The sequence below is a fragment of the Schistocerca nitens genome, chromosome 5 (genome assembly GCF_023898315.1).
Source record: "Schistocerca nitens isolate TAMUIC-IGC-003100 chromosome 5, iqSchNite1.1, whole genome shotgun sequence".
NCBI lineage: Eukaryota > Metazoa > Arthropoda > Insecta > Orthoptera > Acrididae > Schistocerca > Schistocerca nitens.
The window spans coordinates 564,368,603-564,385,144 of record NC_064618.1 but is presented as its reverse complement, the minus strand read 5'-3'; positions in this window follow the sequence as shown (position 1 = coordinate 564,385,144).

The following is a 16,542-nucleotide window of genomic DNA, read 5'->3' as shown; positions in this document are numbered from 1 at the left end:
TGAGCCCCGTTCAAGTCTGCCCTGTTCTCTGCTAGACGCACTTCTCGACGGGCATTCTGGGCGAGAATGTATTTCCAGCTAAGGCGCTGCAAGTCTACAGCGGCGCACGCTCTCTGATCGAAAGGAATATCTCCATAAAAAAGACATCAAAAGCAGAAACTCGGTCACGCGACGTTTTATTTAGAACTAAATGGTCTCCCCACTGCGTCGCTACGTCGTTAGTAGCAGTACGCGCTACACCAACAACCAAACGACATTGAACGTAGAGAAACGTTACGCTTCCTCCATTACTACGATAGTGCAAAACTTTTCAGAATAAAGGTTTTCTTTACGTTTCCTCAACACAAGCAACAATTGAGACCTTTTTTGCGAGACGTTAGTACTGTACACTTAATACTGCCTCTGATGCAATCACATCGAAGTTTTGTACTGTTAACCGGTATCGACCATTAAGGGCCGTCATCAGAACGGTTCAAGATTTTTTTTTCTTTTATTGAATTTCGCTTCCCCCCCAAGGGAGCGGGCAGGCAGCAACTTCGTACGGTGCTCTTCAGCCTACAGGATTTTTAAAACATAAGAAGATAAGAAACCAATAAAAGCAGACGATAAAACGGTGACTTAAAAGTATAAAACGGCGGAGAATTGTGGAAAGTTAAAACATAAATCAAAGGTTGGGCGATGCTAATAAAATACACAGGAAGCAGACAGGTAAAACAGTAGAGACAATCTAAAAAAAAAAAAAACGCCGACAGCCTGGTTTCTGTTCGCAAGAGGTATAAAAATCACACCCAGCGACAGTATGATGTCCGTTGGCAACACTTCGGAAAAGACGTACAACACTGAATAATCACTGGAAACACTGCGCTAAAAAGTGGGCACGAAGATGACACACCACAGCCAAGGTCAGAGGCGGGGGGGAGGGGGGGGGGACCTGGACAGATGAGGGGAAAAAAAGGGGGAAGGAGAGGAAAAGCGAAAGGGAGGGGCGACAGAGAGAGTGGACTCATAATGGAGGGGGTGGGGGCGCAGGGCAGACCTGAGAGGGAATGGGGAAAGGCAGAGGAGAGAAATGCAAAAGGACACAGGGGAGAGAAGGGAGGCAGAGAGAGGGTAGACAGGAAAAAACAGGATGGAAGGGGAGGAGAGGGTAGCCCAGGAAAAGGGCAGAGGAAGGGAGGGGGAGGTGAGAATCAGAGTTGATAGGAGGGATAAATGGAGGGAGAGAGGGCATCATCCGGGAGAGGGAGGTGACGGAAGCCAGCTTGGGAAAGGAGATGAAGGGTGTAGAGATGGAGGGTAGGGGGACACAACAGTGAAGGCGCGGCAGAGGGTGGTGGTTGGAGAACGGTTGAAGATAGCATCAGATGTACTTATAAAGCTATGCTTGGCGGTGTGGGGAGGCATACAAATCACAAAATTTAGATTTTACAGAATAAACAAGTGTGGTGTATTAAAAAGAAGTTAAGCATGCGACGAGCGTTCAATAAGTAATGCAACATTTCTTTCCTCGGCCCACTTCGGCTGAAAAAATGCGGAGTTTGTTGTGGGACATTGCTGAATATTCCCGCTTCAGCCCTTACAGTTTTATGAAGTCCCGATAGGTGGTGGCGCTGTACTTAGCCTTCAAAATGCCGTCTGTAACGGAGATGTGTTCCAAGCAGAGAGCACTCATTAAGTTTCTTTTGACGAAATCGGAGCATCTCAGGTATTCGAAGGCGCTTGCAGAATGTCTGCAGAGAGCTGGCAGTGTGAATAAGCACGGTGTGACAATGGGTGATGATACGCCTGCTAAACCCGTTGGGCAGAACAGATGATTAGGATTGTGGAAAGGGCCAAATAAGGTGTCAGTCAGGTTCACTCAGAATTGTAATTTATTATAATTTAACAACACCTTTAAACAAAAACACCACATAGCCGAATCTTTAGAACTACGAGTTTCAAAAGGCAATTATTTCGCCGCTGAAGGCCTCCAAACAAGAAATCTTAAAGCAACAAGATAAATCTCAAGTCAAGTGGTAAAAACATCAGTTAAAATTGCAAATAAAATAATTAACATGTCTGAGAGCCTCAGGGCAAGAGTGAATAGAGAAACATAAACAAGATGCAATACAAACGGCTGAAGGCACGCAATAAAATTTTCAAGATTTTAAAATAAATTACCTTTCAAAGGCAGAAGGCAGCAATTTTTTTTCTCTCAGAAACAGAATTTAAGTGGCTGAAGGCCCACAATTGATTTTCCAAAATTCAAAAATACATAAAATTCAGTAAAAGCAAGAATTTTTTAAATCATTGGCTATAGTAGATTATAAACAATTAAACACCGGTGAGAAGGATAATAAAGAAAACGGCACTCAGAAGCCTCCAGGGAGGTCGGGCTGCCCTCGTTCACTTAGGTGAGACAGGCGGTGAGCCCAACTACACTTGATCTGTCGGAATCCAACCAGGGGACAGCCACGGACCGACCGACAAAACGACTTGCTTGCCACCAACCGGTACATGAGAACTCAAACACAAAAGCTACGAGTGATTATCCACAATGAAATATGTATTAAGCTGTCAAAACTACATACCATGTTCGACAGAGACAACAGGTGAGGAAAGGACGCTGCCTGAAATTATGTTAGTGGCCAGGGCAGGTAACCGGTACACTAACGGCTACATGGCAGAAAATTCCGCTGGTGCACTTGAATTGTAGTCAACCAATATAGTTAATTTCACCACACGGCGGCTAAATTTCAGCAATACAAACACTCGGTGTTGCTCACAGGAAAACCTCCGCAACAGCAAACCACCGAAAAGAAACACACAACATGAATGGACGTGGCTTGGGTGCTTGAAACCACTAGTTAACTTTGATGTCCTGTGTCGGGGAACCACGAAGCTCATAGCGATCGGACAGCTCCACACACGCTCCGATACTGCGCAGGGACCGCCAGCGGTCACAGCCGACTGCACCACGCAGAGATAACTTCCCTGGTCCGCAGCAACCGACCGACTCCCGCAGAAAGCCGACAAAATCTAAAACAGTCGTCAGTGAAAGTAACGCCAACTACAACACAACCCGACAAACACTTGCATGAAGACCTGAACGAAACCCAACAGTAGCTAAGCACACACGAAGAAATATCGGGAGTCGATACACACACACACACACACACACACACACACACACACACACACACACACACAGCCGATTCATGAACGATCGGAGAGCCAAAACGCGTCGTCCGGTAGGGCGACCGACCATCGATCCACCAAGACCGTGGCCCGGCTCAAGTGATGTGTGGCGACAAGACAATGGTCGGGCGAGCCATGTCGACGCAGACCTCACTGCTGCTCCAACCCGACTGCACTAGTGGCGCATTGCAACTCCCTGCCTAGCAGGTCTGGACTGCGCTCCAGACGTGCTCCAACTGACTGGCAGACCCGAACTCGCGACCCGGACTCCCTTACGACAGACAACGACCGGGAAGTAATAGCAGTCGATCAAAGATACTACGAGAGGGGATATATCGATACGCGCTGCTAGCGCCGGTCACGGTCAGGCAAAGCAGCTACTCATTGACAGTAGTCATTTAAATTAAGGTAGTGAAGTGGAAGTACGTTAAAAACAGGGTTTAAAATACATGATGGCGGGAACACGAACCACGCATGGCTCAGGTGAGACATCTGTCATTATCGCAACAAGGTCGCGGAAACCTGTCCGATGTCACGCGTGCAGACCCGCCGCCTGCAGCTGTGATGGCTGAAATGTTGGAACGTGCAGACATTCTCATTCGCGTTGATCGACAGATGACAAACACCTCTTTGACAACTGGACGCCCCTGTTGGTAGTGCTGACACACTCGTCCACCAGTTGGGGTACTCAAAGGTGCGTGCCCCTGAGGTCCTCGCTGCCTAACAGAAAACTATGAAGAACAACGAAGGACCATCTGTGCGGAATTGCTTAGGCGTTACGGGGCTGATCGTGACAATTTTTAGCCGAAATCTTCACAGGTGATGGAACATAGGTTCATCGCTTCGAATCTCACACAAAACGGCAATCCATGGAGTGTTGCCAGCCGGTGAGGTCATGGCGACGGTCCTCTGCGACTCTGAGAGGGTTATTCTCTTTGATATCCTCCCTCATAGTGCAACCTTCAACTTATGACTGTGCTTCCCTCAGGAAATTGAAGGAACGACTTCAGCGTTTTCTTCGTCACAAAAATGCAAACGACTTTCTCCTTCTCTACGATAATGCAAGGCGTCGCACAAGTCTACGCACCCGAAAGGAGCTCACGAAATTTCATTGGACTCTTCTTCCTCGCCTATTCCACAGCTCCGATTTCGTACCTTCCGAATTCCATCTGTTTCACCTGTTGTAGGATGCACTCTGCGGGAAGGGGCACGTGGATAATAGGCTATTGATGCAGCAAGAAGTTGGCGCCGACGATGACCATTAGAGTGGTAACTCGCGGACATACAGGCCCCTACAGTGAGATGGCGTAAAGACGTCGCACTGGATGAAGATTGTGAAAAAAAAGGATTTTGTAGCCAAAAGACTGGGGGATACTATGGTGTATTGGAACCAAGAATAAAGCCAACCCGCTTTCAGAAAAAATATATTGTAATATTTATTAAACGTCCCTCGTACACAACCCATGACAACAAACTCTTGTCCCAGAAACAGAGTCGTTAATCTTACTATTAATTCGGTCACATAGTAAGATTAAAAACTTTTTCCATCAATAAACTGATATTGGATTTTTTTTATTTGTTTTTTTTGTGACTTACATGCTATTCTGCGTCAACGTCTTAATAGTAATTAGGATTATGACGTATTTGAACATCCCAACGACACTTACATTATTCTGTGCAGCATTAGAAAAATATGATGTGTGCCAGAAAATTCCAAAACAATGTGTAAACTCCGCCGTAGAGAAATCACAGACGACTCTGTATTGTTCCTCAATGTAACATCACCAATGCAATGTATCTACACTCATAAGCCAAAGTTTTACGACCACTGCCCAACGCGAGGCTGAATGCCACCTGGTGGCGTGGTGAGCATGTATGCGCGCGCGATCAAAGGAAACAAACGCCCAAAATTATTCGGGACTAACTGATAATACCACAAAAAAACTTCAATCGCACACAAAGTTAATAGCGTCGTCTTCCTGGACGTTGAACGTGAGAATGAAAGGAGATTGGAAGGAGAACCTGCTCAGAAAAATTGAGGAAACCACGAGTGTACCGGACTCTTATAGCCGACAAATTGCCAGCTTCCTCCATAGTAGCTGTTTTTCTGTACACCTTGAAGGACAACGTTCAGAGGTCAAAACCACAAATGCCAGCTGACCCCAGGGATCAATATCATCCTCCACTTTAGCCATAAAATATATCGGCGACATTCCCAGCGCTCCACATGTGTAAATCACCCAATTCGCGGATGATACGGGGTTTTTCACAACCAGATGGAGGCACTAGAGAAAGGCGCCGGAAGAACAAAGTAAAACTGACCGCAGAGAAGACAACTGTTCTCTACTTCAACACGAAATGGCCTGTATTACCGTGATACTTTACGACTATAAAATATATACCCCTCATGAAGACCCGCTGTCCGGTACTTGCGCTGAAACGAGAACGACATCTGTTCTCCTTTTAAAATGTGGAAGTGATGGCTAATTGATGGCAAAGGAACTCATCCTGCTTTCGCTGAGTGGTGAGCTCAGAGTCTCTAGTAAACTTAGACTTACAAGATTATGGTACTATCAAAGAGACTCCACGGCGTAACTGTCTGGGGAATAACGAGTAAAATCTGTCTCAACGAAATGCAGATAGTCCAGAATAAATGTCTTGGATGTACAATGAGAGTGAACAGATACTAGAGAGCCACGGACGTGCCCCATAACTCTCACACAGGTATGTTAGATTCATATGTCGTAGCAAACATAGACGACAGTTGTAGGATTTTAGCTTCTGGAAGAGATCGAGAAGCTTCTACAACATTTTAATGTCATAGATAAGTTTCAGTAAAACACTTTAATAACAAACACTTATCTTTAGAAGACATCCACGTCACTATAAGGTACGATAATACATAATCAGACAATATCAGACCACTCTATATGACAAACTGTTGTTTACATCGAATAATGGCACTGCTATCATTGCTACTATTTACAGTTCTTGTACTGAATAATTGTTCTACACAGAAATGTTCTCAGCCTAACACGACAGTTACAGATCACTTGCTACATTTACCTCTGAACTTAAGTACACTGTTCTGATTAATGACAACAGTTAGCTGTTGGACCTGGACTACGATGAGGCTGCTGTTAGAACGGGCGAGCGGGGCTGCTCTCTGACGTAAGCAGACTTCCGAGCAGCGTCTCTTCTGAGGGCATCTCCTCTGATGGCATCTCTCATTCGTCTCTGCCTCTGGCTCATGGTTTCATTCCGAGGTACCAACTTTACCATGGGACCTCATTCTTCGGACGACACAACATTAGAGACAGCAATTCAGAAGCCACCAACGAATCGACATTGTAAGACCGACCATGTTCGTGGAACCGTCAGACTGTAGACAGATGGAACACACTGCCACAACTAATCCACGACCCTGGCACCATTTCAAATATCTTATCGTGTTAGCCGACAACTCATACAATAATTTTATAACAAAATTTTCGGGGGTAAGCTTACGGACACCTGATCATCTTAAAACGCTCGTCCAAAGCGAAATAAACTGAATGTAGCCTTCACCTCTCAAACGAAATGATGAAGGGAAGATCGCCTGGAGGAAGTAAGACTACAAAGACACTCAGCGAAAAAATAAATAACGTTTGGCCAAGTACGAGTAGACTCGCGTACTGAAGTTTCCGAACAAACTTAATAACATAGTTCATCAATCCTGGGAACCAAGAACTTCAACGATTTTTGCCTAAATTCCAAAACTTATCAAAATCTGTACTATACGAGTACTTCCTCACATTAGCTCGGACATACAAGAAGACGCGAGCTATGGACTTTAGTTTATACACGTGGAAGAGAGAGAAGATTTAACAAACATTTTTCATTTACTCGTAAAACATGACTACACCTTGAATTTTGGTTGCGTGCAGAAATGTTCGTCTATTATGCTATTGACGGATGATGAATGCAATGTATGTTCAAACATCATAAGATATTTATGATATAATTAGAATGTAACAGTTTCCAGATTTTGTACATTACTTGTACTGTGAAACCTTCCTTCGCGCTGAATTTCATGTTTCTACACTGAAGCGCCAAAGAAATTGGTAAAAGCATGCGACTTCAAATACAGAGATACATAAAGAGACAGAATAGGGCCTGGGGTCAGCAACGCCTATATAAGACAAGCGTCTGGCGCCGTTGTTAGATCGGTTACTGTTGCTACAATGGCAGATTATCAAGATTTAAGTGACTTTGAACGTGGTGTTATAGTCGGCGCACAAGAGATGGGACACAGCACCTCCGAGGTAGTGATGAACTGGGGATTTTCCCGTACAACCATTTCACGAATGTACCGTGAATATCAGGAATCCGGTAAAGTATCAAATCTCCGACATCGCTGCGACAGGAAAAAGATCCTGCAAGACCAGACCAACGACGACTGATGAGAATCGTTCAACGTCACACAAGTACAACCCTTTCGCAAATTGCTGCAGATTTCAATTCTGGACCATCAACATGTGCCAGCGTACGAACCGTTCTGTGAAACGTTATTGAGATGGACTTCCGGACCCGAGGGCACACTCGTGTACCGTTGATGACTGCACGACACAAAGCTTTACGCCTCGCCTGTGCCTGTCAACACCGTCATTGGACTATTGATGACTGGAAACATGTTACGTGGTCGGATAAGTCTCGTTTCAAATTGTATCGAGCGGATGGACGTTCACGGGTATGGAGACAACCTCATGAATCCATGGACCCAGCAGGGCACTGTTCAAGCTGTTGGACATTCTGTAATGGTGTGGGGCGTGTGCAGTTGGACTGATATGTGACCCCTGATACGTCTAGATACGAGTCTGACAGGTGACACGTACGTGAGCATCCTGTCTGATCACCTACACTATTCGTGTCCATTGTGCACTCAGACGAACTTGAGCAATTCCAGCAGGACAATGCGACACCTCACACGACCAGAACTGATACATAGTGCCTCCAGGAACATTCTTCCGCTGGCCACCAAACTCACCAGACATGAACATTATTGAGCAAATCTGGGATGCCTTGCAACGTGCTGTTCAGAAGAGATCTCCATCCCCTCGTACTCTTAGGTTTTATGGACAGCCCTGCAGGATGCATGGTGTTAGTTCCCTCCAGCACTACGTCAGACATTAGTAGAGTCCATGGCACGTCGTGTTGGGGCACTTCTGCTTGTTCGCTGGGGCCCTACATGGTATTAGGCAAGTGTAACAGTTTCTTTGGCTCTTCAGTGTAGTTCAAGGGGAATTACTCCATAAGTTTTAATGAGTGAGTTTGCGAGTGTCAAAAATGTGACATAAACGACAGAATCTTTTGATTGAATTGACTTAGAAGCTTACAGTTTTTACGCCGCTAAGGGACTATAGACCTTAGTACGTGGCTTAAATTTGAACTTGATACGCCAAACTGTTCCAGAGGTGAAGGGTTTTAACACACTGACAGACAAACAGACACACGGATAAAAATTATAAAACTAGTATTTCGTGTTGTATAATTACAAGTTAACACTTTTCGAAGTTTTTTCCTTGACTTGTACTGTGAATCTTCACTTCCTTTCAAATTTCATGATTCTACCTCAATGGGAAGTACCCTATAGCTTTTAATGAGTGAGTTTGCGAGTACCAAAAATTTGACACAAATGGAGACACGTTTTGACTGCAGTGATTTAGGGGCTTAAAAGTTTTACATCTCCGAGGGACCATAAATCTTAATATGCGACATAAATCCGAATTTGGTACGTCTGCCCGTTTCTCCAAAAAAGGGTTCTTAATAGTCGAACAGACAGACGTATGGAGAACAAAGCGATGCTCTAAGGGTTTCATTTTTACAGATTGGGACACGGAACTCTAAAAAAGAATGAGGAATCATTGTGACGACCACATGGGCCGCAAATGGGAGAACTCACTAAAAATAAGAGAGTTTGATAAAGTACAGATTGTTGTGGCCGGTGTCTGGAGACGATCACGTCGGAAACAGCGAAGCATGTCGGCTCTTCCTGGGCTTCTATTGTGAGCATCTGCGGAAAGTGGTTAAGGCACGGTGAAACCGCGAGCAGGCTACGAGGTGTTGGTCGTCCACATCCCACGGTAGAAGGCGGAGCTAGGAGGCTAGCCCGCTGTGTGAAGCAGCCTACGCGGAGAACTGTGGCAGATCTGACGACAGAGGACAATGCTGGTGCAGGCATAACACATCAATACACTGCCTGAAACTACCAGAGAACTCTCCATTCCGCAAATGCACACCAGACCTTAGGAATCTTTAAGAGCGAGTGACTCCTGTCGAAGCAGGTGCAACATCGCGTCAGTCAGCATCATTCAAAATGCAGTCAAATAGAGCACAATAAACTGATGACAACGTTTAACTTAAGCTGTGAAAGAATAAGAGCCCGAAAAGTGTCCTTGCATAAAATAAAACTATACAAACAGGCGACTGCTTGCTACCCTTTTTTTTTTTTTAAGTTCTGTGCCTCAATTGGTAAAATCGGAACTCTTCTACTATCACTTTGTTGTCCGTCTATCTGTCTGTCCGTCTCTCAGGACTATGGTCTGCGGTCCCTTGGCGGTGTAAAAAGTTTAAGTTTCTAAGTAAATGCACTCCAGATACGGTCATTCTTTGATACTCGCAACCTCACTCATCAAAACCCATCTTAAGAAGCTCGAACGCTAACCTCTTTTTTTATATCTTCTCGCCTTACTAAGTGTTATCTCTAAAAATAAAAGAAACAAAAACCAAATCCCTCCCAACTTGGAACCGCGTCTTTAACTCTGTAATTTAAAAAAAAGAACTGAACTATCCTTCTTCAGGTATTGCTCCTAACTATTCCCAAAACTTCTTCCAAGGGATATGTTCCGCGGGTCTACAATTTGTTTTTTTTTTTTTTTTTTTTGTAACTAAATTATTATAATTAGTAAATGTGTACAAATGAAAATGCTATAAAACAAAATGTTATAATAAAAATTAGATACAAAGTATAAAGTAAAATAGCTTTGCATACATACTACTTGCGCTATTTCAGCGAAAAGAATCTTTCTTCAAGAAACAGTATAACTGGAGTTTTCTTGCTCACTGCCACTAGCGTTTTCTGTGTCAATCAGTACCGTCTAAAATATCTACAACGAACTCATGCTGCACTGCTAACGTCTCAATGATGCAGCGTTCCTGGAATCAGCTGATCGCTTTCCTTTGTCACTGTTTGCAGTTCAGGTCATTCTGTCCTCGATGAGATGCTGCGCCGTACCTTGCACTGTGCCTGCCAATCCGCAACTGGCGGGAGCTAGGGGTTTACGAAAACGCTGCGTAAATATTTTACAAAGAGCGTATGGCACCACCAGTAATCAGGCTCCACTTTCTCCCCTCCGCTGAAGATGTAATCGATTGTCATTCCCTTGAACCACGTACGCGCATTGATATTTGGCGAAGGAAAAGTAACAGTCATCCGGTGACAGGGGGCCGAGTCTAAATCAAGTCAAGTGGAACACGTAGGTAGCAATCCAAGATCTTCTGTGTCAGTCGCCAAAGACCGGAAGAAGTCACGCATGTGAAGCGTTGTTCATCAGTGTTCAGGAGGGGACAGTCGGGGCAAAGCAGGGAGTCCGTTAATCCGATAACGTGGTCCGGTGCCTCGTCGCACTTTATTTTGTTGCTCACTTGATACCATGTCGCACGCACGGTTGTTTGCAGAAAGTGGTGGTGTGTCGTTTTCCACATTCGTGGCCAATTGACACTTGGTTACTTGGTTTCTATCACGTTAGCGGAATTGCCTGCAGAAGATGGTGTAAGAATTTTTCGCATTCGACGGGAGCGTACTGGGGCGATAGAGGCCACGTAGCTGTATTCCAGAACTCCAGTTACATTCGAACGCTAGTCCTTTACGTTCGTATAGCGTCAGCATACACACTTAGCCATTGAAACAGATATGAAACTCTCGTCGTTTTTGCAATGCTAGTGATGTGGAGTTCTTATCTTTCAAAAGTTTCTACATGCTCGAATAATGATTTTCGAAAGAAATGAATATCGACATATACTATGTCCTATCTACACTGAAGGGCCAAAGAAACGGGTATAGGCATGCGTATTCAAATACAGAGCCATATAAAGAGACAGGGGTCGGACACATCTATATAATAAGCGTCTGGCGGCGTTGTTAGATCGCTTACTGCTGCTACAATGGCAGGTTATCAAGTTTTATGTGAGTTTCAACGTGGTGTTGTAGTCGGCGCACGAGCGATGGAACACAGCATCTCCGAGGTAACGATGAAGTGGGGATTTTCGCGTACGACCATTTCTCGAGTGTGCCGTTTATATCAGGAATCCGGTAAAACATCAACTCTCCGACATCGCTGCGACAGGAAAAAGATCCTGCAATAACGGGACCAACGACGACTGATGAGAATCGTCACAGAAATGGAACCCTTCCACAAATTGCTGCAGATTTCAGTTCTGGGCCATCAACAAGTGGCAGCGTGCGAACCATTCAACGATATACCATCGATATATTCTTTCGGAGCGGAAGACTCACTCTTGTACCCTCTATGACTCCACGACACAAAACTTTACACCTCGCCTGCGCCTGTCAACACCGACATTGGCATGTTGGTGACTGGAAACTTGTGTCTGGTCGGATAAGTCTCGTTTCAAATTTTATCGAGCGGATGGACGTGTTATGGAGACAACTTCATGAATCCATGGACCCTGCATGTCAGCAGGGGACTGTTCAAGCTGATGGAAGCTCTGTAATGGTGTCGGGAGTGCGCAGTTGGAGTGATATGGGACCCCTGACATGTCCTCACTGATCACCTGCAGCTATTCATGTCCATTGTGCATTCCGACGGACCTGGGCAATTCCAGCAGGACAACTGCGACACCCACGTTTCCAGCTTGCTACATTGTGGCTCCATGAACATTCTGAGTTTAAACACTTCCTTTTGCCACCAAACTCCCCAGACATGAAGATCATTGAGCATATCTGGGATGCCTCGCAACGTGCTGTTCAGAAGAGATCACACCCACGTCCAGCCCCCTCCCCCTACCTACAAACAATCGTATGGCCAACTTTGAGGACAGTATTGTATGGAAGTGTATTGTGGACTCTTGTAAAACAGAAAATTAAGAGATACGAAGCGTTTGAGATGTGTTACAGAAGGATACCGAAAAGTAAATAGGCAAATGAAATTTGATATGAGAATGTACTCCACAGAACAGGACGAAAAAGGAATATGCGGAAAACACAGGTAAGGAGAAGGCACAAAAAAATGGCTCTGAGCACTATGGGATTCAACCGCTGTGGTCATAAGTCCCCTAGAACTTAGAACTACTTAAACCTAACTAACCTAAGGACATCACACACATCCATGCCCGAGGCAGGATTCGAACCTGCGACCGTAGCGGTCGTGCGGTTCCAGACTGTAGCGCCTGTAACCGCTCGGCCACTCCGGCCGGCCCACGAGAAGGCACAGGATGTTAGGATAAGCACTGAAGCGGTGGTAGAAGATGGAGCTGTGGAGTGTAAAAACTGTAGAGGGAGACAGGTAAGTACTAAATTATTTTCGTATTAATTCAGTTTGGGCTCTTAGCAGTCTAGATATTTCGCATATTACACATATTTGGCTCTCTCACTCTTAATAAACTGTGAACTACTAGCGAATCAGCAAAAAAATCATAGATTTTCTATGCTCCACGAAGGATGCTAACGACAAGCTGGAGGCTACATAATACGAAATACGTGTACGGAATTGTGTATATTGGGGATACGGGGCGTCCTCATAACACACGCCTAAATGAACACGAAGTACGTTTATGGCTTGGAAAACAAAGCAAATGAGCATTATCGGACCATCATAGTGAGAGCACTGAAAGCACACAATATCAGGATGAGAGGAGACCGAAACTGTGTAGTAACCTGCCAACATGAGTCACGACCACGAATACACACAGACTTCCCATCGCCTTGGCTGCCAGCAGTGAGGCCGGTATTACACGTTGACAAAGATATATGGTCAAATACTCATCATAACTTCTTTGCCAAAGATATTTGACATGCGCAAATACTTGAATTACACTCTCATCAAAGTTTCTTTGACGAAGATCTTTGAGACATAACTCCTTGAGAATGGCCGACGAAGACATTACTATGCTCTCCATCTGCGTGTGTCCCAACTGCATTGTATTTACATTTGGAAGAGGAGTAGAAGAAAAGAAAAAGAAAACGTACTTGGATGAAGCTATGGGTTTCACGGCGAGATGATAAAAGGATCCAACAAAATCTGTTACAGGAACTGCAAGTCGAGGATGTGAAGTCGTTTGAAAGTTACTTGCGAATGGACGACAGCACATTCCAACATGTGCTCAAGCAAGTGGCTCTTCATATTACGAAGCAGAATAGTCACCTCAGAATTGTTATATCCGCAAAAGGCAGATTTATCGTAACACTGCAGTTTCTTGCAACAGGAGAGAACTACTCTTGTTTACAGTATAGCGTTCGAATACCGCAGACCATATTGACGAAAATAATAACGGAAACGTGTGAAGGTATTTATAGAGCACTGAATGAGAACTACCTGAAGGCAAATAACTGTTTAGTACTCCTACAGCCATGAAGAAATATATTAATTTCTACAAAAGTCGTAGATTTTCTCCTTTATGTCCTCGGGGGACATCCTGGTTGTACTTCACGGATAATGGCCTCCGAATTTTTTTTTTATAGTTCTCGCTTCTTCGTATCCTATTTTTGTACACTGGATGCCACGTTGCTTCATCTGCCTCGTACATTTACATCAGTTCATTATAGATGCGACGCACTTTGTAAATTTTGAAGCCATGTTGGTAAACATTAGATGACAGTAGTACTGGGAAAACTGTACTCGAGTTTGAAAGGGCTAGAGATTTCTCGTTACGCCGCAGAGTTCGATACAGTATCGAGCTTGTTCGCACAACCACCTGACATTTGACTCGAGCGGTGCGAGTTCAAGGGATACGCAAGAAACAGCGAACTAGCCACGACAATAAGCTAGGTTGTGCATGAATTTCGTGAAACAGTGGAGGAAACAGTATTAAATCCTACCACTGCACAAACTCCTACCGCATTTGAACGATTTTACAACACGCGTTCTCATACACTGTGTACGGAAATCTTACATCAGTTTGTAAGTAAAGATAACAAAGACGGAAATGTTTGACCGACCCCATTATATTTTATTCGATTATGATACTCGTCGGTAATGGTTTACCAAGTAGGCTGCAAATGAGCAGTTCAGTCCCTGTTCACATATTTGAACCACAGACGAAAACTTTACAAGATGTTAATCGGTTTGAAAACAAGATGGCATTCAGATGAAACAATTAAGACAACTAATCAAGAATTAAATGCCGAACAAACGAAATGTGTCACAATAAAATTATTGTAGCTTTTATCGCGGGAATAAATTGCAGCTGCATGAACTGTCTTACAAATATTGCATCAGACCTCACCAGATCGCAGGACAATAGAATGCTCGAGAACTACGCAAATCGTGATTGCGATATTTTATTTGTTTATTAGTTTCCGTTGTTACGCATGACCTGCATCCGAGAAGATATTTCAGTGCGTGTTTCACAGTTATTTTTAATTGAAAAAATCCGTACTGCATTAAAAACATTAAAGCTGGTTGTTGTGATAGTACCAACAAATGTCATAAGATCACTGGCAGAACAAAAGATTGAACAGAACCTGAGATTTCCCGAACTGTGACTTAAACTGTTCGAACAGATCGAGTCGTTTTCTAATACATCCCTAGGTGTCACGACAGCTGCAGCGATGCTAGCACTCTAAGTGGTTATGTTTCTCCATGCAGTAAACAGAAGACAGACACTTTCTTTGATCAATATAAAGCGGAGTGCTAGATTTGATAGAAGAAAATATGACCAAGGCCTAACTTTGACATGGATCCTTATTATACTATCAAATTTTAGTTGACAAACATACTGTGTCAGAAAATTTTATATTGAAACACGCCCCGGGCCGACAGTCATCGCGAGGTTACTCTATCCGGCGCGGCAGTAAACATAGCGACCCAGGGTACATAATTTTAACGCTCTGACAAGGGGACCGCACCTACTCGTCATGATTGATTTCGACCTAGTTTATGGTGTATGTAGGGCATGGCCAAAAATGAAACTGGCGCAAGTGGAAGCTCCAAATGGCAAAACGGTTAAAAATATGTAATGTTTGGCACAGGCCGGGCGAGGCACTAGCCATTTCTGTTAATGTAGTTTCGATAAAGCGACTGGCACAGCGTAAAGAGTGCAGAGTGCTAACCCGAGAGTCGTGGTACTGAGTCCTTGTAAGAAAACTTCATTTTATTTTTCAATTTTTACGTTACTTATACTGGAAATAAATTGAAATAATGCTCAATAAGCTGTATTTATTAATATTTTCATAGAAGTCATGAAAATGAAGGCAAAGAAAAATTTGGAATTGCAAATAAATTTCCAGGATGGGATTGTAGTTAGTGTCCATGGGGACTCTGCAACCAAAAAGGGGTTGTAATTGAAACACACAGGACTTCGTATTTTTTGAAAATTAAACAAGTTCTTTTCTACAGAAACTTTAAAACAACCAAGTAATTATAAAAATGCGGCGTTTATAACGTTTGCAAAAGTCTAGAAAATTATTTCCTCCCTTGTTTTTACGACGAATATTATCCGAGCGTGTGTAAACCAACAACGGTAAAATAATAAAAGTAACTACTTTTACATACGAAGTTTTCGTGGTCGGCTTACAATCCGTTGCTGGTAACTTATTTGCAACCCCAACTTTACCTGGAACCTGGTAGTCAAGGGAAGGCAGGATTCAGTTACGATTGTGGTTGCCTTTTACAGTTACACACAATTTATTTTTAATCAGTAAGTCCAGACTCAACAACATGTAAAAATATACAGCACGTTATTAATGAAGGAATAAACAACAGTGTGAATAATAGTGTTTTCAGTGAGTTACAATTTAGCAAATCACCATTAAATACAGATACAACAGATAACGTTTTAAAAGCAAGCCATTGTGATCTGGGCAGAAGGCCTTACACGCCAGGGAAGACAATAAATTAAGAATTGTTTAATACTCGTGCAACTTACAAATTATATTTATTGAAATATTAAAGGCAAGTCGCCACAAACACATCAGACGGCATCAGACGCCAGGAATGGCAGTAAATGAGGTTCAGAAAAATGGTTCAAATGGCTCTAAGCACTATGGGACTTAACATCTGAGGTCATCAGTCCCCTAGAACTTAGAACTACTTAAACCTAACTAACCTAAGGACATCACATACATCCATGCCCGAGACAGGATTCGAA